Source organism: Falco biarmicus, chromosome 2, assembly GCF_023638135.1.
Source record: "Falco biarmicus isolate bFalBia1 chromosome 2, bFalBia1.pri, whole genome shotgun sequence".
NCBI lineage: Eukaryota > Metazoa > Chordata > Aves > Falconiformes > Falconidae > Falco > Falco biarmicus.
Window position 1 is genome coordinate 69,616,283 of NC_079289.1, and position 24,824 is coordinate 69,641,106.

Consider the following 24,824-nt stretch of genomic DNA (forward strand, 5'->3'; position numbering starts at 1 on the left):
CAAAAATATCAAATAAATGTCACTCAGATTTTGAGTCATTGGAGAATTTCTTTGAATAAGCTTCGGCTCATATCCTTCATGGCAAGGTGGCTGCCTGGTGCTGTCTGACTGCACTGCTATAAAGCAGTACTGCTCTGCTTCAGGAGGCTCCTATTGAGGTTCACTGTCAGTCCTACACCAACATTCCCCCGCTCTCCCCCAGCCACCCTAACCACAAAGTAGGTGTTACAACCAAAGTCTGAGGGTCTGAATAGCCATCTTTATATCTCACGTGAGCCCTGTATACCACATTAACTAGCTTTCTAGAAGTGGGGTAGGTACTTTTAGAAGCGTAGTGCGGAGATGGGAAAGCTCAAAGGTAATCTTTCTGCTTTGGGCTGTGCAGGAATTCCCCAGCCACGACATCCCACGCGGGGAGCAGTCTGCCCGCAGGTCAGTGAAATGTTCACTTGTAACTGCTGTATTGCACATTTGACTTAAACTTTTCGTTCTGAAGAAGCTGTATTTTTCTGGCACGTTTCAAGGAAAGTAGATTCTCAGTTTGTTGCCAGGTAGGAATGAAGAATTGAGTTTTTAAGAGCAGCGAGTGGCATATTAGCAAGTGTAAACGCATCCAAAAAATGAAAGAGGACTGTATTTCTGCTTCTGATTCACTGTTCTGTGCCAAATAACACTTCCTCAGTCACCTTTTCTTCCTCAAAGAGAACAGGTTGCGACAGCTTGAAGTCTTCTCCCCTGCTATGTCAGGAGCCTTTATGTGACAATTACAACATCATTTTTGTTTTACGATCAGCTGAAGTCAGTTCAAAACAGCGAGTCACCTCACAAATGAAATAGCATTGCTTTATGTGACAGGGACTGGAATTTGGCAGGAGTGTTTCCTCATTTGCAGTCTGCTTTTTTTCTGTCTTGACGTTTTATACTCGATGCAGAGTAACTTGAGTTTTGCAGTCAGTCAGGCTTATCTGGAGGAGTGACTCATCTAGGGCAAGCGGAGTAGCCAGCTCCTGCTTGCTCTGAAATGTTAAGCAGTGGAGGAGGAAAATTACAAATCTGTGACGGGGAAGACCTCAGACCTTTCAGATAAAACCTGTGATATTTATCAGTGGCTGTGTGAGTAGCAAGCTTGGCGCTCAGCGGGCAGTTCTTTATCTCCTGACTTTCCATGGTGATTGCCTTTCTCTCCTGTTGCACACAGCTCACGTGCCATAGGCAAGGCTGGCCTCAGAAAGTTCAGAGAGAAGCCAGCTGGCTGGGTGTGAGTCCTCAGATCAGTGGATCCTACTGATGTAATCAACAGCACCACATTTTTAGCCTTTTTTTTTTTCTGTATGTCTCTAGAATAGCAATTAGCCAATAGCAGGTCTCAATGTTGCAGTGTTCAGAGTGATTTTTGCTTTCCCTGACAATTCACTTTTTCACATCATCTGCTAGACCTATGAAAATAATACAAAATTTCCCAGCAGTAAACACTTCCACTTGTGATTTCTTTTTTTGTGGCCAGAGGAGACGAAGTGTGCAGTCACTGTACAAAAACCTCTCCAGAGCAACCACTACTATAATATTTCATCTGCCAAAACCTACCACTGTGAATTCAAGAATCCTGGCCCTAAGCCCATCCACCTTTCCCAATTTCTGTACAGTTCCCGTTTCTTTTCTTTCCTGGTTGCTGACTTCTCCCTTTTAAAATGTTTACAATTTAAAACCAAACGCACAAAACTGTGGTGTTCCTAGACATGACAAGACCCATTCAAGGATGGCTGTAGGCAGAAGCTAGCAGCTGCATCTGGCCTTAAGCAAGTACTAGCAGCAAGCCACTCCATGTCACCTTACTCCTAAATCCTAAGCTAAAAGCTTAGGTGTGGAACAACTCACTGCAGATGAGCCACTTAATCCTCCACTGAATCCAGATCAAAACGGAAGCATTTGTGGATGATGAATGAAGTTTTGTGAGCAGTAAAACCAATACCAGCTCATGTCCTACTGATTTCTTTCAGAAAGTTCTTGTGTAGGTTCTCTGGTGTCTGCAGGGAAAGGTATCTGTTGCCACAAAAGTTGAAGAAATACAGTAGTTTCCAGATCTTTACCTTTCTCTCAAACTTAACAAATTGTCCAGCAGGTTCAAAAGACAGACAGGTACACGTACACACCCCACCCCCCTCCTCTCAACATGACCAAATAATTGATAATTCTTATTTCCCCAAGAAAATAATTGTTGCTATCTCAATACCCAAACCAGGCATGTTACAAGGACTAGGTCCTGTAAGGATTAACAAACCAGTAAGTGAAAGGTAACAATGTCTAATTTTTATATGTGTCTTGTGATTCATCTCACCTAACTGCAGGTTTTTACAGTACGGATGCTGGCAGCAGGGGTAACTAACTGCCTTCATAGTCAATGGAGAGAAACAGGAACTCTTAGGGCATGAGTAATTCAATTTTAAGAGAGTTATCAAAATCAATCATGTACTTCTTGCTTGAGGCGTGCCAGCTGATAGTAAAGGACCAGGCTCAGGTGAACCCCCTTTTCCCTCTCTCTCTAGTTCCCCAGGATCTCTTGCCTTTTCACATGCACCCTTCCTCGCCTTCCTAAACAAGTCAAACTCCTCTTCTTTCCTCTTTCAGGTCTCAGTCCCTCCACCTAGGCCAGCGAGTCTTCTCTTCCCCTCTAAAAATGTATGAGGACAGCCATCTGAAGGAAAAGAAAGATATCTTTGCCCTTTTGTAAGAAAACAACTTTGTTTAAATGATGACCCTATTTTATTATTCTTTCAGACATGTGGCCTGGCATTTAGCTTGCCCTCCGTTTGGATGGCCCTATCAGACACTGAGAGAAAAATAATGTATTAAATGCTCAGGAGCAGAATTGCAAAAGCACAAGATGGGGATAGAGGAGTAAGAGGAGTCTATGAAATCCCTCCGGTTCATTCTTAAAAAATTATCAGGCTGTCAGACTGAGTATGTCCCTTTGACTTCAGCATTTCTCAAGTTTTAAAAAGCTAACCAAAGAGCATTAACATTCTGCTGCTGTACTTTTATAGGATAAATTACAAATGAGAACAGTGAGTGCATCTCAGAAGTGATGGTCTTTCCTTTAGATGCTTGGTAATCTGTACAGCTAAGTGCTGCCTTTAGACTGATGAAAACCTATATACACTTGATTTACGGTCTATTTGGAGGTAAAAAAGTGCATTTAATACTTTCATTTCCTTGTTCTCTTTTAATCATTTTTTTGCATATCCAGGCTGCAGTCAGGGAAAAATGCAAGTTTTGCAGATATGTTTATCGACCTTTGCATTGTGATTTAGTAATATACATCATCTGGTACTTATTTGCCCATCTTAAAGACCCAGTAAGGGAAAATGTTGAGCACATGTTCTAAAGTAAGTATATGCATTAAACATGCTATTAAATTGTAGTACTTGTTTTTCTTCATTTTCTAGATTTTTCCATTTCCTGTCCTGGAGTTTTAATTCCTCTGGGGCATATAATAAAGTCCTTACCCAGACAAAACTACTTTCCTGTTTACCTTGTTTAGGTTGAAAACTGCATGAGGCAGTAATATCCTCAAGACAAGTACTTTCCTATCATTTAGGTCTGCAAAGTTAAGTTGTTTTTTGACAGAGTAACTATTGAAGAAAATATTAAGGTCACCAGTCCTTTTCAGGCAAGGATTTTCTTAAAAATCCAGGGAGGGCCCCCAATCATCAGTCACAGTGTTTATACAGGTCTTAGGCATGATAGCTCACATGCACTCAACTTTTTTACCTCTTATGTTTGAAAAATACAATGAAAGCAGTCTCAATCCTCTGTGGAGACCACCCATGTGGTGTCCATACTCTCATCAATTCTGTTCAGATAATTCAGCACTTTGGAAGTGAAATTCCCCTTTACTACTTTCCTTTTTAGTTTTGCACTTTTTCCTTCAAAATTTCTCTTGTGTTTGCCTTTCCTTCCATATTTTTGTCTTTATCTTAGGCTGTTAGGTAATGGGCTGTGGGCCTACCCCAGTGTCCAGAAAATAAGCTGGGGGAGCACTCAGCATTTTGCACATCACCATGTTGCGTGACATTTCACATTTTTTTGTAATTATAATTTCAATGGTCCTTTCAATACTGATGAAATTTATAACATACCAGGAGAGCTTTCTCAGATTAAGCTGTTTTCTTGTGTATTAAAGGGCTGTCATGGAACATTAACCATGAGGCATCACTTAAATGGATTGAGACTTTAACACAAGGTTGATGACCTATAGCTGGAATTCAGTACCCTTTCTCCCAGGAGAGCTACTTTATTGCTCTGCAAGTAGTTTCAGTTCATTCATTGAGACTACTTGTAAGATGCAGTCACTGTGATTAAGGAGGTCAGAATCTGTCCCTGTTGACAAAAGATTACTTTAACACTTAAGATTTCCTTTGTGCAGCTTTTGCTTTGACTAGTGAGCACTTCATCAGGTGAGTCATCCCCTTTCACTGGGACTAAAGCTTGCACAGCTTGATCCATCAAAATTTATGGGCATGCATGCGTATAGCCCATTAAGCTACACCACTGAAGTGAAGGACACAGCTTTGGAATAATGAGATATTCACTGTGAGCAAGTAATATTAAACTGGGGCTAGAAACACATTGTAAGCATGTTGGCAAAGGAGACAATTCGTTTGAAAAGGGATCTGAGCCAGGTAATGTTCTGTGCAGCCAGGCCTAATGTTCAAGCAACTCTTACTGGAGTGGAAATCAGAAGCCCGAAGCCGCCACCTCCACCTTGGGGTAGGATTCACAACCCGGAGGGAAAGATTTGTCATCTAAATGCAGAAGGGACTGGGGCTTTGTATTCCCATCTTACAGAAATGCCCTAAGCACAGCCCTTAGTAAGGCACTGAAGCAGCAGAGGAAGGTTGGGTTTCAAGCCACCCTTCCACCCTTCACCCTGCACTTCCTCGGAGATGTGAGTTTCACCTGCTTGATGAGCAAGAGGTTCAGGCTCTGTATCTTGAAAGCTCAAGGCCACAGTGGGTCAGCCAAGTGTCCCATGGCCACCAAACGGAGGAGGTCTTTCCTCCCTCCTGCTTTTCCTGCCCTGCTCATTCTTACTGCTGGTCCCTGCTTCTTATGTGAGCCGGTTAAGTTCTGTAGTTCAGCAAATAAATAGGCACCTTTTCCTTTTTTTCTTTTCTTTTCTGAGGCAGAGAGCTGAAGGGACTTCTGCAGAAGCTTGGTCGGACAGCAGAAGGCAACTGGCAGGAGTGCACAGCTCGGAGAGGGGGACAGGGGCCGGCATTTGCCAGACGAGGGGTGCAAATGCAACCAGCCCTCCACCATGTAAGTGCACTCGGTGGTAAAGTGGACTTAAATAAGCTGTAGTCTGTTGTGAATCCTCTTCTTTCACGCCTCAGTAGATCTGCCTGTGAATCCTCTCTGTTGCTCATAGTGACTCCCCTGCATGACCTTGCAAAGGGCCCAATTGGGTCAATTTGGGCCAATTTTGCCCTGAAAAATTAGAAATTAATTTGGGGAAGAAAATCACCATCTTTCCCAGGCAACAATGACAGCATTATTCCGAGTACTAACAATATCAGAATAACCATACAAAATCACATAATTAAATTGAAATTGTTTCATTTCAAATTAAAATTCATAACATCTTTCTGAAAGGTTGCAAAATCAAGTTAAACTAAATGCTTATCAGTTCTATTTTATTTCTTGCCAAGCCTTACTCTCGTCTCACACTATGAACCATAGTAATGCTGGAGTTTTTCGTTCAGACTTTGATCGTTGCATTACCATGACAACAATGTATTTACTGTAGCTATAATAGATGGACTTCAGATGCTAACTGGATCCCTTGAAAGTCCACAGGGGAGCTTTTGGTCTCCATATACCAGGATAAATGAAAGAATGACTCTCTCTTCCGAAGAGTTAACAGGTAACTTACATTTGCTTTCAATTTCTGCCTGCCCTTTTAGCAGAGTCCACTGCCTTCCACCAGTTTTAAATCTACTGACTATTTTAATTACATGGAAAAACAGGTCAAACTTTTATTTACCAGCTTGCTTTGCTTTTTGCTGACTGAAGCCTGTAATCAAGCAAGTTAATGCATCAATCTGACAGGATGTGACGTATGGACACCACAAAGGTTTTTATTCTTACTGTTTACATTATTCTACTTCTCAGACCTATTCAGCCTTCCACAGCAGAAAAGAAATGCATAAAGCTTTGTTCTTAAACAGCTCACAACTAAAGGGTGATATTTTGCACAAATATAGGCCATAAAAATACATGATAGAAACAAGACCTATGTCCTGAAGACATTGATGCATAGGAGAAAACAAGTCACTTCAACAATAATTTCAAACTTAAGCACAAGTTTTAATACCCTGTTGAATTACAGATATAATATGAAACAGCACATGCAACTCCAGCTCAGCAGGCAAGAAGCAACATCGTTACAGCAAGATTCTTATAGTTTGTGTTTCCTTAGCTTAAGGAATATATGAATAGACAATAAAATTCATTTTGCACAAGGTTTTGTAGAGAATAAATTATAAATATACATAAAAAGTTTCATTAGTGCCTGTCAATCTGCTTCTAAAAGATGTAATTAGAAGATCAGAAGCCTAATTAGAAAGTCTGTTTGATCTCAAGAGTTTGGTTACATACTGACAATCTTGAAATAATTAATATCAGAAAGAACTGTTGAAGCTTTATATAGTTCTGAACATGAACAACCGATATTTTCTAAGATATAAAACCAGTGAATAGTTCTTTAAAATCAAAATTATATCACCAAGATATTCATAAAAATTACTTTAGCTATTAGTAAGAAAAATTCTTTATTAGCCTATTTAAAGCAGAATTTTTAATGTAAAATCTCAAAAGGCTGATTTAACCATACCGAAACAGGTATAAGAGTGGCAGAAACACCTGAAAACAAATAAGAAAGTAGCATTTGGGTTCAGTATTTATTATTTCTCAATTATGTAAATTTTGAAATACAATTTACAAATTCTGTGTCAAATTTAATCCTTTAAACTAGATTTTTAGCTGTATAACTTACTAGAAACAAAGTTTCCAGGGAAACACTCTGCAGGTAAACAAAGTTTATTTTTTTCCCCTTTGACCTGCTTCAAGCTTGCTGAACCACAAAGCCCCCCTTTTTAAAACAGACAAAGAGGCTAAAAAATGATGCATTGAGTCAAAGCAGCAGAAAGTGGTGAACAGAACAGGGCGCATTGGGAACCAGCATCTAATGGCCACAGTGCAGCCCGAAACCTCTGGGTCATACAAGCTTTATTTTGGTCACATTGAAGTTTAAAGGCGTCAGAATCTCATCCTAAACGCACTTGTCACTGCTTGCCTGGTGCAAAGTAGATCTGAACCCAATAGCTAGCCATTGGAAATGTTCTGGCTTGGAAAGCTCAGCCAGCCACCGTGTGCCATCTCCCCTGCCTGCTGCGGTGTGGGGCATACAAGGGAACCGACCATGACCCAGAAATGTCTTTGTGTTGTGCCCATCTCGTTCTTCCAAATTATCTTTTGATCCTGTTAGCAGCTAACACAATTGAACTAGGCAGTGATGTTAGTGGTGGCAGCCGTTAATTGTGTCTGCTCCCCACCTGCAGTAGGTACTCCGGCACTGCCCTTCATAATTCAGCTGTGTTGTGCATAAAACACCACTTCTTAGCCCTGCTTTTGTACATGGCCACTTGCAGTCAGTAGAGCTACAAATGAGCTTCATTTTTCCATTTTTCCTCTGACCTAAGGTTAAAAAACACAGTAATTTTAAGAGAAAATGGAGGAGCTCCTCTCAGGAAAGCTTTGCTCAGTAAACGCGCCTTCAGCTTTGCAGAACGATCAAGGAGAAAGTCTGGAGTTTTCAGGGTTTTATTAAGACTCATACATTTGGCTGCAGGAAAAAGGAATTTTATTCAGGGCTAGCCTCATCGGACCTCAGCTCTTGCCTTTTCTAGGGAACGGTCCAGGGACAGCACCTGCCAGGAAGCCTCTCCCAGTTCTCCCACTTACAAGAGCCTTTCTTCGTTACACAGAACATTTCCGTCACCAGATCGCTTGGGTTGAAAGTTTGCAATCTGCTGTCTGCCTTGGAATTATAATTTTTCCCACTTTCAGCCAAAACAGTTAAGAAGTAGAGATAGTATGTTCTTGAGAAAAGTTAGTCCTTGCTTTGCAGGTGTGTGGGCTCTTTGCAACAAGGATATCCCCATTTAAAAATCTGCCTGGATTTGCCAGCGTTTAATAAAACTGAAGTTGCTACCCTGTTACACGGAGATTAATGTTGCCATTTCAGTGGTTTGGGCCAGGTTAAGCTAGCGTTACTAGTACAAAAGTGGTGACATTCTTCCCTTGTCCCCCTAGCTTAGGCCAGGAGTTTTGCAGTGACTCAGTGAACTGATTGGCAACTGCCAGTGAATTAACCTGACTTAAAATGACCGGCAACAGCAAAACAAGAAAAATATTTGATCATAGTGTGATCATTAAATCATTAAGTACTGAATCGTAACGAATATGCAGGAAGTGAATAAATTAAAATTACACAGGCAGATTTAATTATACTATTTCCTAATTCTTGAGTGCTCAACTTTGCATCCGTAGCAGTTAGCATTTAATGCAGTTTCTGTGAGTGTGTGACTTTTCTAGGTCTTTCAAAGAATGGAAAACCTCATTACTTGGGATTGTTGTGACATTTCCAAAATATCGGCAGCCTTCCAGTCACTTCAGCTAAGAAGCTGTGGCAGCTGGAATGATCATGGGGTCCTGCTGTAGGTAAGCACAAGGGGGAGCAGTGAGAGGCAGGGGTAAGATGCTCTCCCCCTGGGCTTTGAGGCAGCAAAGGAGCAGCAAGTTTGCCAGCACTGGGCTCTCTTCCCAGGTGCCCACATGAGTGAGCAGCCCTTGCCTGTCCCCCTGACCTCCAGCCTGACAGCTCCTTCTGTACCTCAGACTCCTTACTCCAGCCTCATACTTTAGAACATGCATGTGCTCATCTTTACTTCTGGCTTTCTGAGTCCCAGGTACTTCCCAAGCAACTCTGAGCATTACCCCCTGCTTTCCAACCCCACTTTCAGGCTTTGCTCAGCTCAAAGACCTCCTTGGCTTCTCCTCCAACCTCTTTTTCCCCACTGCGCTGTACCCATGCCGCTACCCTGATCTCCCTCTCATAGGGCTTGTACTAGGGGCTCTTTCTCCATCCCTCCTCTCTCCTTTCTTCCCACCACCATGGACTGCAGCTCAGATTTCCTTGTCTCCCTTGCTCCTCATCCACTACCCGTGTTCCTTGTCCTGCTGGTCATCATTTTCTACTGCATCCAACCTCCACGTTCCCTCTCCTGCTGGTTCATTTTTCTCCCCAGCTCGCTATCTCCTTGCCTGACCTGTACAACTTGCCTCAGCCAGCCTCAGTCTTGCCTCCATTTCTTCACTAGCCAGCTCCCCTCAGGACAAACCCCAGCCCCACTTCTCCTCTAGGACACCCTCATGTCCTGGAAAATGTTCAGTGGGCACTGTAAAGTGGCTTAAACCCATGCCAGCTCCAAAGGAAATCCCACTTTCCTCCTTTGACTTCCCCGCCAGTTTGTGCAGCTGCACAGTGAACCAGCTTAGGAAAACACAACAGCTGAAGATTAACCCATCCACACAAAAAAGTTAAATTTCAGCAAGATCAGCTTTGTGCTCTGGGCCACTGGTTCACAACAAGGGAAATGACAGAAATAAGTGTCCAGAACTGGGAGTAAGGCAGGATCATCCTTTGCAGTAGCAGCAGAGACTTACATGGATTAAAGCAGTCTTGCAACTATGGCTTTAGCAAAAATGGTTAAGATTTGATAAAGCAATGGAAAATCAGTCTTAAATGGAGGAATGCACTATGGGGGCAGTGTTGCTTGAGTTCATGCCAGAAATGTCTCACGACTCTCCAGTTAATGCTTTGTTCTTCAAGACAATTCTCTTGCGAGAGGTGTCATCGCTCTGGCAGAGTGAGAGGAGTTTCACATCAAACAAACTTCTCTAAAAGAAACCTGTAGACTAGCTGGGAAACAAGATGAGGGAGAAACATCCAAAAAGTTACTAACTCCAGTTTAACATGCAGAAAAAAAGGCTGGCCTGAAGTGAGCCACTTCCTACCTTATAATCCCTGAAAAACATGCAACCTCCATCACAGCCAGTCTCTTGGTTAAAGCGCAAGAAGAAATGCAACAATTAAGGCTATTCATCAGATGAGGTTTTGGAACCCTATATCCATATTCTATTTAGGCGTAGTCTGTATTTCAAATTTGGGGTGGCGTTGTCAGTGAGAAATGTGGAAAAACTTTCAATGAAACCTATGTTGGAAATATCATTGTGCCAATTCTACTACACTCCCCCCTGACATCTGTTTGCTGGGATAGCTCATTCTGTTTGGGGAAACAGTTTAGTTTTGCTAGTAAAGTTACTGCATACAATATGTACCTGCTAGCAAAAGTTACCACTGTGCCCTTACATGTATTATTGTCAGCAAAGACCTTTAACAGCAGACAAGACCTGGCTTGCCAAAATGACCTTCCTGCAGAAGCATTTCTGAGCTCACTCTGCAGTGCCTTTCTCTTTTCTTTTCCGTGTTGCAAAACATTAATCTAGATTCATAACTCAGATCCCCCAAAGAAGCAAAAAAGGTTACATCAGTGCCTGAATCAATTTAAGTTTTGCAGGCAAAACTGTGAACCAACATTTTTCATGAATAATATAGCTAGAAAGAGCCAAAAGGTTTGGGTATGTGTTCAATGACGACAAATACTAAATAGCTTTCAGGAACCTTCTGTGGCTGATATGGTCTGAGTAATCCTCAGAGTACTTAGCATACAGCACTGCCTTTACATATAGATCACCCAAAGTATTCTGCAAAAGAACACCATCCCCTTTTTGGGTTGCTGGATGGGTAAATCTTAAAGCTGCCAAACATATGGTTGAGAACAACCAAACTAATTTTCATTATAAACCTTCTTCAGATCATCCAAGCCCTATGCAGAGTAATTCAAAATGAAGATAGACGGGAGAATGAACAGCCAGATGGAAGTAAAAAGTCTAGGCCCGCTCCTCTTCACGGGGCCAGACACCGATAAAAAGCTGCCTCCCAGAAGAACAAGGCCCCTTTGTAGCGTGCTGAGTTTCAGATAGTACGTCCCACTTCTCAGCTGCCGTGCTACTGCGATGACTGCTCCCTCTCCATCCAACCCATCCTCACTGCGCTATACGTGAGTCAGACCGGGAACCTACTCAGCCCTTAAATATGTGCTTAAGACTTTCCATATTCAGGAAAGAAACTCAGATGAAATTCTGAGCAAACATGTAATGAAAAGCATGTGCCTAAGTGTTTACCTGAATAAAGCTGCTTTGCTGAATCTGTGCTAAAATGTCAAGCACACGTCAGGCGAGCTCAGGATCTTCCACAGGGCTCTCACTCGCACAGCCTCTGCCATGAAAAATGCTGCGTCCCCAAGGGGGAAAAGTTTTTCCTGGAGAGCAGCCCAGAACGAAAGGAGCCATCAGATCAAAGATAAGTCTTACCTCCCCCACTACACCCCTCATTTCCCCAAACAGCAGATCAAGGCGGAGGAGGTCTAGAAAAAATTTAAAAAAACCCAAGATTTTTTTTTCCAACAGAGAAATGAGAGGTTCCCCCATCTCCCACTCGGTTTCTCCAAGGAAAGCATCTAGGAGCAGTCTGTTGCTTGCTTGGAAGCTTCTAGACTGCAAGATGGGAAGTCACGGAGTGCAGGAGTCAAGTTATTTATTGACATCTCCCGCCTCCAAGCTGCTTCACAGCTTGGCAGTGCACAGGAGGGTTTTCGGAATGACCACAGCAGGCTGACCTTTCCTCCTCCACGGACAGCATGGTCTCCAGCCCCCACAATTCAAGAAGCCACGGATACTTTTGTTCGTTGGCCGTTATTCATTAGATTTGGGAGACCGAGCTGTTTAAGCTGAAACTTCTGAGAGTGAAGAAAAAAATGTTGCACATTTTACATTATCTCCTGCAAATATGAAAGCTTGCTGCAGACTTCAGATACAATATTTATGAATTGGTCTTTCAGCCAAATCCACTTTTGCATAAGGATACACAGCTGCTGGTACCCAAAAGTATGATAGTTCCCAAATATATCTTTGCCATTTTAAAAATCGTTCTAGAGGCTTGAAAATAATATTTCTTTCATTGTAAGTGAAATCTCTAGTTCTGATGTTTCAAAGACAGTCTGAAATTAGCTGGGTTTTGTTTGTGTTTGTTTGTTTGTGCACAAGAATAATTGATTAAATCAGCACAAGCGTAACTGATTATACACTCTATGGAAAGTACTGAGGAATTCAGCTGCAAAACTAGCAGCATTGTGAAGAGCCATACCCAATTTTTATGCTTACATATCCTACATGGAATCCCCTCTTAATTATACAGTAGCAAATTTGAAATGTGTCATCACCTCCCACCACTGGATATCTAGATTTTGAATGAGCGTAACCTGCGTTTTTCAACACGTCTACAGAAATATTTTTAAGATGTCTCTTTAAAGTTTTTTTTCATGAAAAGGCAAAATTTGCATAGAAGAATATTTAAATACTCACGACTTACAAAGAATGTCAGCCCTCTTTCATTAACCAGCGCAATGACCCTCTAATAGTTTCACACTGAGAAAAAATACGCAGAGAAATATGCCAAGTCTAATGCTAGTTAGAACTTTGAAAATATATCTATTACAGATTGGGCAAATGAAATGTGAAATTCAAAGTTAAAAACTGAACTTATATCTTTCAGTCCTGTGAAAAATAATCTGTTTTTAATGGAAATCAAAAAGCTATCTTCATCAAATTTCTCATTCAGTCAGCAACAATAAATCTATTGTTCAGATGTGGTTTGAATTGTTCTTTGGAAGAGGAGAGTTTTGAGAAAATCAAACAGAAATTGCATTAAAGAAGAAGAAATGCCTTTTAAACTGGAATTACTCTCTATATATAGCCTGTAGCTTTTGATATATTATAGGTTTGCCAGAGTAACAGGCAATTGGACACCATGAAAAATTATTTGTAACCATTACAATAAGAGAAAATGTGTTTGCTTATTTAAGGGAGAAGAAGCAAGTTTAGCATTATGCCTTTTACTTTAAGAAGTATGTCTGCAGGGATCCAGGTGCTAAGAAACAGTAAGCTGATGACATTAGTTTGAAATGCTACACTATGCATTAAGAAGCCATATACCTACCATTTATTTCACAAGCCCAAATTAGGCCTTCTGCAAAAGAACTCGAATTTCAGTCAAAGTTGCAAGAAAATAACAAGACTTGGCACTTCCAAAATGCTTTCCATCTGAAAAATGCAAATAATTAAGAGGTAGCAGGGGGGAACTGAGCCATTTGCATATCACCAGTGGAGCCAGGACATTCAGGGAAAGCTCCAACACCACCGGGTGTCACACAGCTAGAAACAAGGTACCTGCAATGACAAGGTACTGCCCAATGCATCCTAACCAGCAAGATGGATCAATGCCCAGAAAAGCCTTTGCTGTGGCTCCTCTTCCTGCCAATGGTATATTTAGTACCCCAGAGCCCCCCGCTTCATGCCCCCCTCAGATACCTGGCTACGAATGGCACCCAGAGTTGACCATGGACTACAGTACTCTGTAAAGCTGCCCTAGTTTATGGATCAGAGAAGTGATGCACAAGAAGCATCATATATGTGGTTTAAGCTCGTAACATTTCATAGAAGAATTATGAATAAAACCCATTTCTTTGGAGATTTCCAGTTTTGTCGTTCTCAATAAAACCCCTTTTAAACAGACTTCAAAATCCTTTTTTTTTTCTGACTGCAATACTACGCCAAATATTTATTTTATCAGTCCAAAACTCAATTTACTGCTGAAACCCTGCATAAATACTGCAGAGGAACTTCTAAGGTCCTACCCAGAAGAGGAGGAAAGATTACAGAGATAAATATTGTGCAAATAAATCTCTGTCTATATCACCAATCTTATAAACTGCTGCTTTGCCCTAAGGCAAGTACCTGAATACAGGCACCTGTACATAGAAGGGGTCTAAACAAGCTAAATTGAATTCCTGGAAACATGCATGATGTATATCAACTTTTTACAGTGCTGTATTCAGTGACAGTTAGGGTAACAGAAGGATAACTGAAAGAGAGAGCGAGACAGTGAGAGCAGAGAAGAAAGGAGGAGAAGGGAAGGTGGGAAGTCAAAGGTCCTAAGGCTTCACTGAAATAAAAATAAAAAAGATCCTAATAAGGAAGCTAAAGATTCAAAAATACAACTATAAAAAAAGGACAAGGAACAGTTAAAATACAAGGTGAGATAAAAAATAAAATAAAATTTTAAACAAACAAAGCTCAAAAATAACCTCAAACCCCAAAAGTGACAGAGAAAGTTTAGACCTTTCAGAAGCTCAAGTCAGTAATTCCTTGCTAGCCAAACTCTCCTTGATTGCAGTGGGAGTTTTGCCTTAATGAGGAAAGCAGTATAGGCACCAAACGCAGTTGTATTTCTTATACTTGAATAATGGCAAGATATAGCAAGAAATTCTGTTGTTGAAAAAGATGATACATTTTTGAAGAAATACAGATATTAGGGGTCAGGCAGTATAAATGTAATTGCTACAACCAACTGAGTTACATCAGCTGACTACAAGGTCCTTTGTACTGGAAAGAAAGGAAAAAGATGAAAAAACTGACTCGTGCCACCTTGCAAACAATCAAATTAAAGGTCCAGAATTATTCCAGCAAAGTTTCCATTGACTTCAGTGACAGACTAGAAAGCAAGCAAGATTCTTCAGTCCTCCTTATAAAAAATATAAATATGAAAGTGAACATGAGTGACCTATTTACTTTTTATCAGTATGGCTCTTGCTGAAATTGTTGGAAATGCACCCATCTGGTTCACAGAACTATTGTTTGATTAGGCTGTTTGTGTGAATGTATCTTTCCCAAATATTGTATTAATATATTGAAAAGGAAGCAGAAGATAAGTAGATTGGAGAATAAAATACTCTTCTCAGCTTGGTAACCAAAGATAAAGCAAATTAAAAAAAATTGATGCTCATCTGATGAACAGGATGAAGATTCTGCCTAAGTAAGTAGTGGTCTTAATGGTCCATGTAGAAATCATATAGCTGTTTCCCCCTTTATAAATCATAAATTAAAGGAACTCTCACTGGAAGTGTAACTGGAATGTGGGTATGTCTAATGCACAGCCTCCAATTTAAAACCTTTTACTGTTTTAGATGTCAAAACCAGGAACAGACAAAATACCACAAGTAAAATCTGTAGAATTGCCAACAAAAACACCAAGGCAGATATTTTTGCATGAGAATTAGGAACAGAAGAAAAATACCCCCTCTCCAGCTGATCACGTTGCACGCAGTAATAATAATTTATTAATGACAAGATTTTGCAAGCATGTCATTCTTAGCTATAGAATGGGAAATATCACGCCAATTCTCCATGACGTATTAATGAGAGGCGTCCCACCCAAACCAATAGGTCTAGGACACGCTCAGAGTTGGATCCGTTCAGCTGCCAACTCAATCAGATAACCAGTAATTCTCAGGTTTTGCACGGTTACATCCACCTGTGGATTTAGAGATTACAAGTGGGAGCTGCCTTATTAACATTGCTCTCCAGCTTAAAAATTTGACACACCTAACAGTGAATCGAGCAAAAACCAGTCTGGTCTGCTCACCAGTGACAAAATGATAATAAATAATCAAACTCAATTATTATTGTTTGCAGGGATAAAATTATGCTTAAAGAAATTCATTGCCATCTGTAAGACTGTTAAAGATGATTATGATTTTCTCTTGCTGGTTTTCTTCCCAATGATTGAACAGTATTGTCTATTTTTAAAGGGGGAAAAAAATAATAAAGCTGCTTGAATAATAAATTGTTTATCCCAAGATAGAACAAACCATAGTGATGAACTTTAAGAATGGTTACTAGATTAGAACTGAGAATGCCAAACAAGTATTTTCCTGTTCAAGGTTTTGTTTTTAACGTATTCTTATTTTTAACTGGATTGAGTGCTGATTACAAACAATTCCAAGCCACCCGGACATGAGACTGCTCAATTGACTGAAGAGTTTGATAACTTCTCTAAAAAGTGAGGTCTTGTGCATGAAACTAAATGAGTATCACTGTGCGGAGATAACTTGGTGGGAGGGGAGGGTAGAGGTTAATAGCGCTTGTTAAATAATGTTAAATGAGATCAAACAAGACGTGCAGGATTCAGGAGGGCTCCTGGAGCTCCAGTTGTTTCCTTCAGGCTGCTTATGCAACCTCGCTCGCGCGGGCAGCGTCAGGGCCTGCCATTTTATTACATAAGGTAGCCTGAAAATATACAGATAGGCAGTCGTGAGTTCCATTAAGTGCTGCATTGGAATTTCTGTATCAGTTAGCATCCAGGAATTTTAAGAAATGACCAGAAGGACTTAGACATCGCTGAGTTTGGGACTGTTGCTGTTGTTTTAATAGCAATAGTTCTTACCTAAAAGCGAGTAAATAGCGTCAGTGTGAGCTGCATTTGAGGACATTGTGCTCTGACCGTTGCTTAAGTGAACAGCAGCAATACACAGTCTTTGGTTTAGCACAGCCATGGTAAAGCGCAAGCCAGGGCTTTAACATCTGCCTTTCAGATGATTAAGCAAATTGTCTGCTTTAGCAAACAGCAGTCAACGCAACATAATTGTTTTAACCACTGCTTAAGTGCAGTGGCTAGCTGTAGAAAATTAATTTCCAATACATCCTCACATTCTCAGTTCAGAATGTTAAAGCTTGGTCTTTTGTACAGACAGACAAAGCTGTAACTACAGTGACACCAGGTCAGGGAAGATGCCCACCTTGCCCCAGATGCTCTCCTTGACACCAGGCAGCAGCAAAGGCTCAGGAAGCCTGCCTGAGCAGGGCAGGCATGTAGCAATATTGCAGTCTCCCAGCAGAGACTTCTTCAGCCAGGCATTGTATCTTGGTCTTCAATGCTTCTTGGTGGGATTGCTTCCGTGAACGTAATTGCTTTCTGAACCTACTTGAACCCAGGAAGATAAGGCTGTCTATCCTCGCCATGCCTGCACAGCTCAATAATAGGACACCAGGGAGTGAGCTTAAGCACTGTACCCTGCTTTTTGCAGCACTGCTGAAGTTCTAGCTCATATCCTGGCTGTGCTTTGGAGCACTTCAACTACGTTCTTCCAACTAGCTCTTTTCCACAGCAGGTGTGCTATAACGTGGCCAGCTGTGAGCAGTTAAGGTGCAGGCCACCAGGAACCCCTTGACCTTAGGAGCCTAGGGGGGCCAGATGCTGGCCCACTTCATTTTGCAGAGCAAATGCTGGGGGATCAGCTGGCTCAGTACCCCCTCTCAGCCATGGCCAGCCACGGTCCTGAGGGGTGAGCACAAGAACAAGGCAAAACAGCGGTGATATTTCCTCAGGATACTCACCAAGCTTCCAAGAATTTGCAGCTCAAAACTTCCTAAGCCAGAAGCAGTGGTTTTCTGTTTAATAGCCCTTGATGGATTTCTCTTCCATGAACTCATCCAGTCACCTCATTAGCTGATGTAACCTCTCAGCATCCACATCCTGTGGTCAGGAGCTCGGCAGCCTGACCATACCATGTGAAGAGCCACCTTCTTTTGTTTCCATTCCCGCAGCTGCTTGCTTCACCCAACGCCCTTTGCTGCTGTCAATATGAAGTCATTCCCAGTTTGCCTTCTCCGTGCTTTCCTTAATTTTACAGATTCCTGTTGCATCACTTTATCAGCCTTGTCACTTCTCGGACAGGAGCTGCTCTGTTCCTCTGATCACCTTTGCTGCCTCCCTCTGAATATCCTCCCACGCCATTAAACACCTTGGAGGTGAGGGGACCAACAACACACAACACTGAAGATGTGGGCACACCATAGCTTATACAGTGAAATAATGGGATTCTTTTTTTATTGTTTTCCATGTTTTTTAAAATAAACCCTAATGTTTTATTTGCTCCCCCCCCTTTTTTTTTAGAAAAACTCACGTCTGCACATTGCACTGATTTTTTTCTGAGTTGCCCATGGAAGCTTTTATCTAAGCTTCTGCATCCTCAGTGACCTGTAGCAATGAATTTCTATGATTATACATCTACTTTCTTCTATGAATTTTCAACCTAACATGCATATTACATTAATCCGACATGAAGATACTCAAAGAGAAAGGGTCGTTGAAATGTCCCAGAAGATGATGCTCTGTCATGCTAGCACTTCTTGCATGTCTTGAAATGATAGGGTTCATATATGAACTTCCAAATTTTGATTCTGATGTCAAACGCACATACACATCCTTTTGATTTTTTTCCCATATCATCATTTCGCTTGGCTAGAAATCTTCTATTTTGTGCATAGATCCCTAAGAACACTGGTGAAACAGCTGAAAAACACCTGTCACAATAAGGCCAGCAAAAGACCAGCTGTTTTAAACAGATTTGAGCCCAAGCAGGAGAAGATGAGAAAACCTCCCTGTTCCCACCATTTACATGGTCATTTTTGGAGTATCTTGGAGCTCTGGGCATGCTACCTGCTACACAAGCATAGGAGAATGAGATTGCATTGCCTCAGAGAGCTTGCAGGCAAAAGAGAGGACAAGGAACAGCAAGCAGGTAATGAGAGAGTACCAGGTAAAGCATATGGCAATACTATTTTCTAGTGACAAAAGTCCAAGCTCACTAGTGACCTAACTTGTGTGAGGTTGGTTTTTTTCCTGAAGCCACAGGTGAATTTTCAGACTGAAGCCAGATTAAAACTAGTGTTGGGGGTGCATAAGATTTTTCCTCCCAGACGTGGCAGGCAGCATGCAAGAAACACTGATCTTTGCTATGGTCTTTGGATAAAGGAAAAGAAACGTCTTCACCAAAGTGTAATTACACACAACATTTTGGTTGGACTGAGTTGTGCTTCATGGTTTGCCTTCAGGGGGAAGAGACATAGGAAAAGAAGCATAAAAAACAGTACTTACTCCTCTATCCCCAAAATGTACATCGAATTTATTAGTACAAGGCCAAGAAAGCCGTACCCCAAAACCCCTGAATCTAATCTGCCAGCATCCCTGAGCCACCGCAAGACAAATGCAAGGAGCAGAGAGTGAACCACGTCTGCAGTTTCTCAGCTGCTTACTCAGAGCATGAGCCTACAGAACCACATCCCTTCTCACCCCCTTGCCTTTTCTGCCCTGCAGCTCTTGTATTTCTGAATTCAGCTGGCGATATACTTGGTATACATATCCTCTGTGGCCCATAGCAGGGTCAAAACAAAGAGTAATGGCTTTAAACCTTCCCTAAAATATGTGAAATGCCAAAAGCACCGCTACATAAACAAATCCACCACCATCTATGCATTCTGTTTAAATACTATTACATGGTGTTTTCTCTTCAAACTTCTGTAATCAGTCTCATACAGTCAGTCTACCAGTCAATGCTGATTTCTGACTGAATTAAATTAGCTAAAATACAAATATTTGCATGGCCTCAGCCTAGTTTTTCAAGAACAAGTTTTAATAAGATCAAGGATCAGCAGAAAGCCAAGCCAAATCTAAGAAAATTACTTTTTTATACAGATAATGATCCCTCTACAAAATCGGCAACTCATGTGCACCTGCCCTAAGATCCTGAAAGAAAAACTATAAACACAAATGGAAGTCACTTAAATTCAGCTTAAAAAGAAAGAAAAGCAACTAAATACACATAAAATATAGATTTGACTGTCATTTTCAACAGTATATTTGCCAATCATCAATTGTACAGTGATGTAAGTAACTCAAAACTTATGGCCGGACACAGGTAATGATTATTTAAATCATGACGCTTGCTGCACAAAACATCCTATCCTTAAAGAATACCAGAGCTACAAATCGAAACCATTGGTCGTTGATCTTAATTTTCCTACCTTAAATGAATGTATTAATGACACAGCATCAGTTACATGATTACATACCATTTTTTTCCCATGAGGCTTCATTATTTTGATGTATTGTTAATATACTGAGCTATAAATTCTTCCTCCAGTTTAAAAATTTAAAATTTTTAGGGAAATTAGGGAAAACCCACCCTAGCCTACCAAATCAGTCACCAACTGGGTTGAGTCCTTTAGGCCCACAGTGTAAAAATCTAGCGTGAGACTTAAGTGGGGCATACAAAGTCAATGTCCTGCCCATGGCAAACCTGGTGCTAGAAGAAAGTGGGCAGACACCACGGTGGAGGTTTGAGACTGGCCCTGGTGCCAGGTCTTGCTCCCTGGGGTGCTGCCTGATGGTGGGGTACAGGATAAGGAGAGCAAACACATGGGCTTAGCGCAACTCCAGAGCCTGGGCTCCAACATGGCAATAGCTCCTCTCTAAGCCCAAGGTCCATGACTGGAGCAACAATAGTTGCTCCTCATGACAAGGAGACAGCAACAATTTCTGTGAGGGAACCAGGGGAGGGATGAAGAAGGGGAGGCAGGGACTGAAGAACACAGTAGGTGTTGCTGAGGAGGAAGATGAAAAAGCAGTAGTGCCATAACCTAATCACTGAAAGACTGGAAACCACTGCTTTTCCAGGCTCAGATCTCCTGTCCCTGTCCACCACAAGTCTCTCATCACCTTCTTCTGGCCACCATGCCTTCTCTTGGTCTGGGGTTTCCACCTCTACCTACAGTTGTTCCCAAGCTTTGTCATCTGCGACACCACCAAGTTCTTTGACTTAATTTGAGGTCCCTGCTCTTCACTTTCCCCATGCCTCCATCACCAATACTTCTTCTCCATTCCAGTCCCACCATGCCTTGTTACCATGCATGCAAATTAAGCAGTCTCCTCCTTCTCCACCCTGTCTCTGCAGCAGCAGGCACACCCTGCCACTGGACATAGCTGAGACTGTCGTCAATGCTCCCTCCTTATGGTGCCCACTGTAGCAGTAACATCTGGGAAGAATAACTGCAGGTGAAAGTCCACTCAGCCCTTCAGCCACCAGCTGGAGTGCTCTCATTCTTCCAAGAACGATGAGCAGTTGTTCAGCTCCTAACAGCGCTAGAGTGTTCAGCATTGCTCTGTGCTGAGAGCGTCTTCAGCGACTGAGTGCAGTGGCCAAGCCCTCAACATCCCTCCACCGAGAGTGCACAACCTGAGCATTGTGACAAAATGATAACCGAGACCAAATTCTGGAAGCTTTTCATAGGCTCAACATAAGGCACACCCCCATCACAAGATTGATCCCAAGCCAGGTATCTTTTTCCTGCTCCAAAACACGAAGCCACAAGAATTCAACAGTCTCAACGAAAGTGTTTCTCAACCCAGCCAAAAATGCAGACTCACAGAAAAAGAAAAATCAAGATCTCCTAATGCAGGATGATGTATACCTAAACCATCTTTGTCAGATATGGGGCCAAAGAATACATTTCCCTCTAACCACATTCTCAGAAATAGCTGAACCATTTCATCCGAAACTTCCCAAAGAAAGTCTGTCTTCAGCAAACGCTCAACCTGGAAAATAACAGCTCAGGTTTAAGCTCAGCAAATGCATAAGCACCTGAAAAAAGAGCATTGTACCGGAAAGCACTAGATAATTTTAACTGTAGACAACATTGCTGCCTATGACAAAGTAACAAGTCCTTCAAGTGCTCCCAGGTGCTCTGGGCTAGAAAATTGGGCAATAATCTCAGTTCTGCAAAACACAGTCTGTGGGTTCAATCCCGCACACATGCAGGGCATCACCTTTATTCAGGAGGGAAAGCAATTTTAGGCAAGCCTGCTGTCTCCAGGCTTCAGAAGCAAAGCACCGAAGTGCTGCCAGCTTGGGGAATCACCCCGGTGTCAGATACCTGGTTCTGGAAAACTTTCATTTTCACACGTTTAGTGAGCCAGTGCACAGCTTGGCAATTACAAGTACTCCTGTTTCCAGGCCATCCCTGCAGAGCAACTCCCCGTGTCCGTACTCATCTACAGAAATGCATGCAGGATTGGGCCCTCCACCAGCTGACAGCTCTGGGAATCAGATGCGGATCAGCGGATGAGCTGGCTAGGTCTGGAAACTGTGAACACTAATTATTTAGTATCATCAACCAAACCAAGCCCACGGTGGGAAACAAATTCACATTTCACGCTGGGGTAAGAGAGAGAGAATTTTCTACTTGAGGAGGTGGCCACTTGTTGAGCTGAACGCTCAGGTTAGCCGTGCCCGTCGGAGACAGCCCTACAGCCCTCCTGGAGATGTAGCACCGTGAAAAGATGCAAGTTCCTCTGCTGGCTGTAATGCTCATAACCGCTAATTATTTCTGAGTCACTTGAGTGAAGTAAACTGCCAATCCTGTAGACAGTTAAGGAGTACAGAGGAAAGTTTCTGGGTGAGCGTGCTTGTTAATTGACGAGCCAGGCTAGTGGCCGCAGAGGAAACCATCGCTGCCACAACTCTGCGCAAGAACCCCGTGTTGCCACTCACCCGTGGATTTAACGTGTCCCTCCGTTCTGCGCCCTGCAGGGAAACACGCGGGAGCCCGGCGCAGGGCTGCTGCGGCAGCGGGGCTCTCCCGGCACACGACACAGCCTCTGCTCCCACCGGCAGCCTTTGCCCATTCCAACAAAAAAACCACTGGTTTTACTGGAAGTTTTCCTTGACCAAGCGCTGCCCGGTCATGTCGCAGACCCTGTGTTCCAGCCTCACCTAAATGAAGCCCCAGTGCCAGGAGACTGCCAACCGCACCGAAATGAGATGGGCAGGGGGGAGAGGTTGGGGGGCAACTTATTTTTCCGAAGGGAGGGGCCAGCCCGGCCGGCCCCGCCAGCCCGGCTCGGGACGGACACGCCCGCACACGCACGGCGCGTTCCCCACGGAAACTTTCCCGTGGCATCGGCGATGCTACCGCGCTCCGCCGGCACGTCCCCATCCCCGCGGTGCGTGGGACGGAGGGGACCTGACCCCGATGGCCGCCGCGGGGGGTCACGCGTGGGCGGGCGTCCCGCCTGGGTTGCCGCGGCGGGCGCCCCCCGTGCGGGTGTCGCGGATGGGCGCCCCGCGGGGCGGGGGAAGGGCCAGGGCCGCAGGGCCGCGCGTTACCTGGGGTGCCGGTGCTGCGGGAGCGCGGCGGGGAAGCCCCAGCCGCCGCCGCCGCCGCCGCTGCTGCTGACCGCGGTGGCCACCTGGGCGCGGGAGCCGCCGGCAGTGCCGGTGCCGCCGGGCTGGATGCCGCCGCTTTTCCGGTGCCTGCCGGTGTGCCGCTGCGGCAGCGGCCCGCCGCCTGCTCCAGCCGCGCAGGAGGCCGGCCTCGGGAGCCGGCAAACTCTTCCTCGCCGACGAGGAGCCGGGGACGCTGCCCGCCTCCTGCCTGCCGCCGGTGCCGGTGCCGCCGTGTCTCATGGTGCGCGGGGCCGCCGCATGCCGCGCTGCCGCCGCCCCGGGCGCCGCGGGACCCACGCGCGCCGGGGCCAGGGGCTCCGCCTGGCAGCGGGAGGCCGCCGGGAGCCCGGGCTGCTGCGGGGGGGGGAGGAGGCCGGGGGCCGGGGGGGCTGCTGGCTGGGGCTCCCGCTGGGGCATTAAGTTGGACGCGGCGGCCGGGAGAGGCAGGGCGGGCGCGGGGGCTGCGGGGCCGATAGTTCTCCGCGAAGTTGAAGCCCGGCGGGTGAGGCGGGGGCATCCTCTCCGCCGGCCCTTCATCGCCGCCCGCCGCCGCCTCCCCTCGCCTGCCCCGCCGCCGGGCCGCCGCCCCGCGCTCTCAGCCGGCGGCGCTGGGGGGGCGCGCCCCGCACCCCGCGCCCATGGGCGGGCCGCGGCCCCCGCGGCTGTCGGCGGCCCCGGTCTCCCGCGCCGCCTTCCCCTGCCGCTCGCTCGCCTTCCCCGGCAGGGAGCGGCGGGCTGGGGGGGGGGGGGGGGGGGGGGCGGTGTAGGTGAGCCCAAACCCGGGGTCGGTGCGCAAAATGGGTCAGGGACGGGGAAAGGGAACCCGCGCTCGCCGCCCCCCTCCCCGCGGTGGGCTCCGGGAGGGCCGGGCTGGGGCGGTGGGTAGCGAGAGGGCTGCGGAGGAGCTCTCCCGCCCCGGCTCCCTGTGCACAAGTGCAGGGAATGTTCCACTGACCTACATATTTTTCCAAACATACGTGACCTTTTTTTTCCTCTCTCTCTCTCTCGTTCTGTGGGAGGAGACAGGCGAGGATCCAAGAAAGGAGAAGCTGGAAAGAGAACGAAAGGGGAAGCAGGGAAAAAAAAAAAAAAAAGCCAACAAAATCCTCAACCAAAAAGGCAGCCCCGCTTCAAGGATTGGTTTCACAACGCCTCGAGCAAACCCCGGCGTGCCCGCGCGTACATATGTCTATAGCGACATCCCCGCGCTGCGCCGGCGGCCGCCCCTATGGCCTGACCCCGGGAGCCCCGGCCACACCAGCCAGCCGCCGTGCACCGACCCCGCCGTGCCAACGACCCCGCCGTGCCACCGACCCCGCCGCGCCGGGCTGCGCCCAGGGTCCCGGCCGCCGGCTCCCGGCTCGGCCCCGGGTCGCTCGGCCGGTGGGCTGCGGACGCCCCCTGGCCGGTCCCCGGCCCGCGGGGTGACCCAGCGCCCTGGCCGTGCCCGCTCCCCCGGCAGCGGCGGTGGCCGCGGGTTCCCAGCCGGAGCGGGGCACCGCACCGCACCGCCCCGGGGCAGGTTTCCCGGCGTCCCCGGGCAGGGGCAGGAGCTCCCGATTCGGTTATGCAACGCCGCACCGGCAATTAGAGCAAAAACCTTGACAGAGAGCTCTTTTTTTTTTTTCCTTGTTGCAAAGTAGGTCATTCTTTTTATTCCCCACTTTGCTTTTTTTTTTT

At 44.9% G+C, this 24,824-nt stretch overlaps 1 protein-coding gene across 2 annotated transcripts in view; it reads right to left on the reverse strand.

Annotated features, from left to right (window-relative positions):
- Positions 1-23,269, reverse strand: part of NPAS2 (neuronal PAS domain protein 2) — a 106,408-nt gene extending 83,139 nt beyond the window's left edge. The window contains exon 1 of one of the 2 annotated variants that reach the window (XM_056329242.1): positions 23,085-23,210. The gene's annotated coding sequence lies outside the window, so the exon portion shown is untranslated. Of the gene's footprint in view, positions 1-23,084 lie in introns of both variants that reach the window. The other variant, XM_056329243.1, reaches the window with a different exon arrangement.
- Between the last annotated feature and the right edge of the window lie 1,555 nt (positions 23,270-24,824).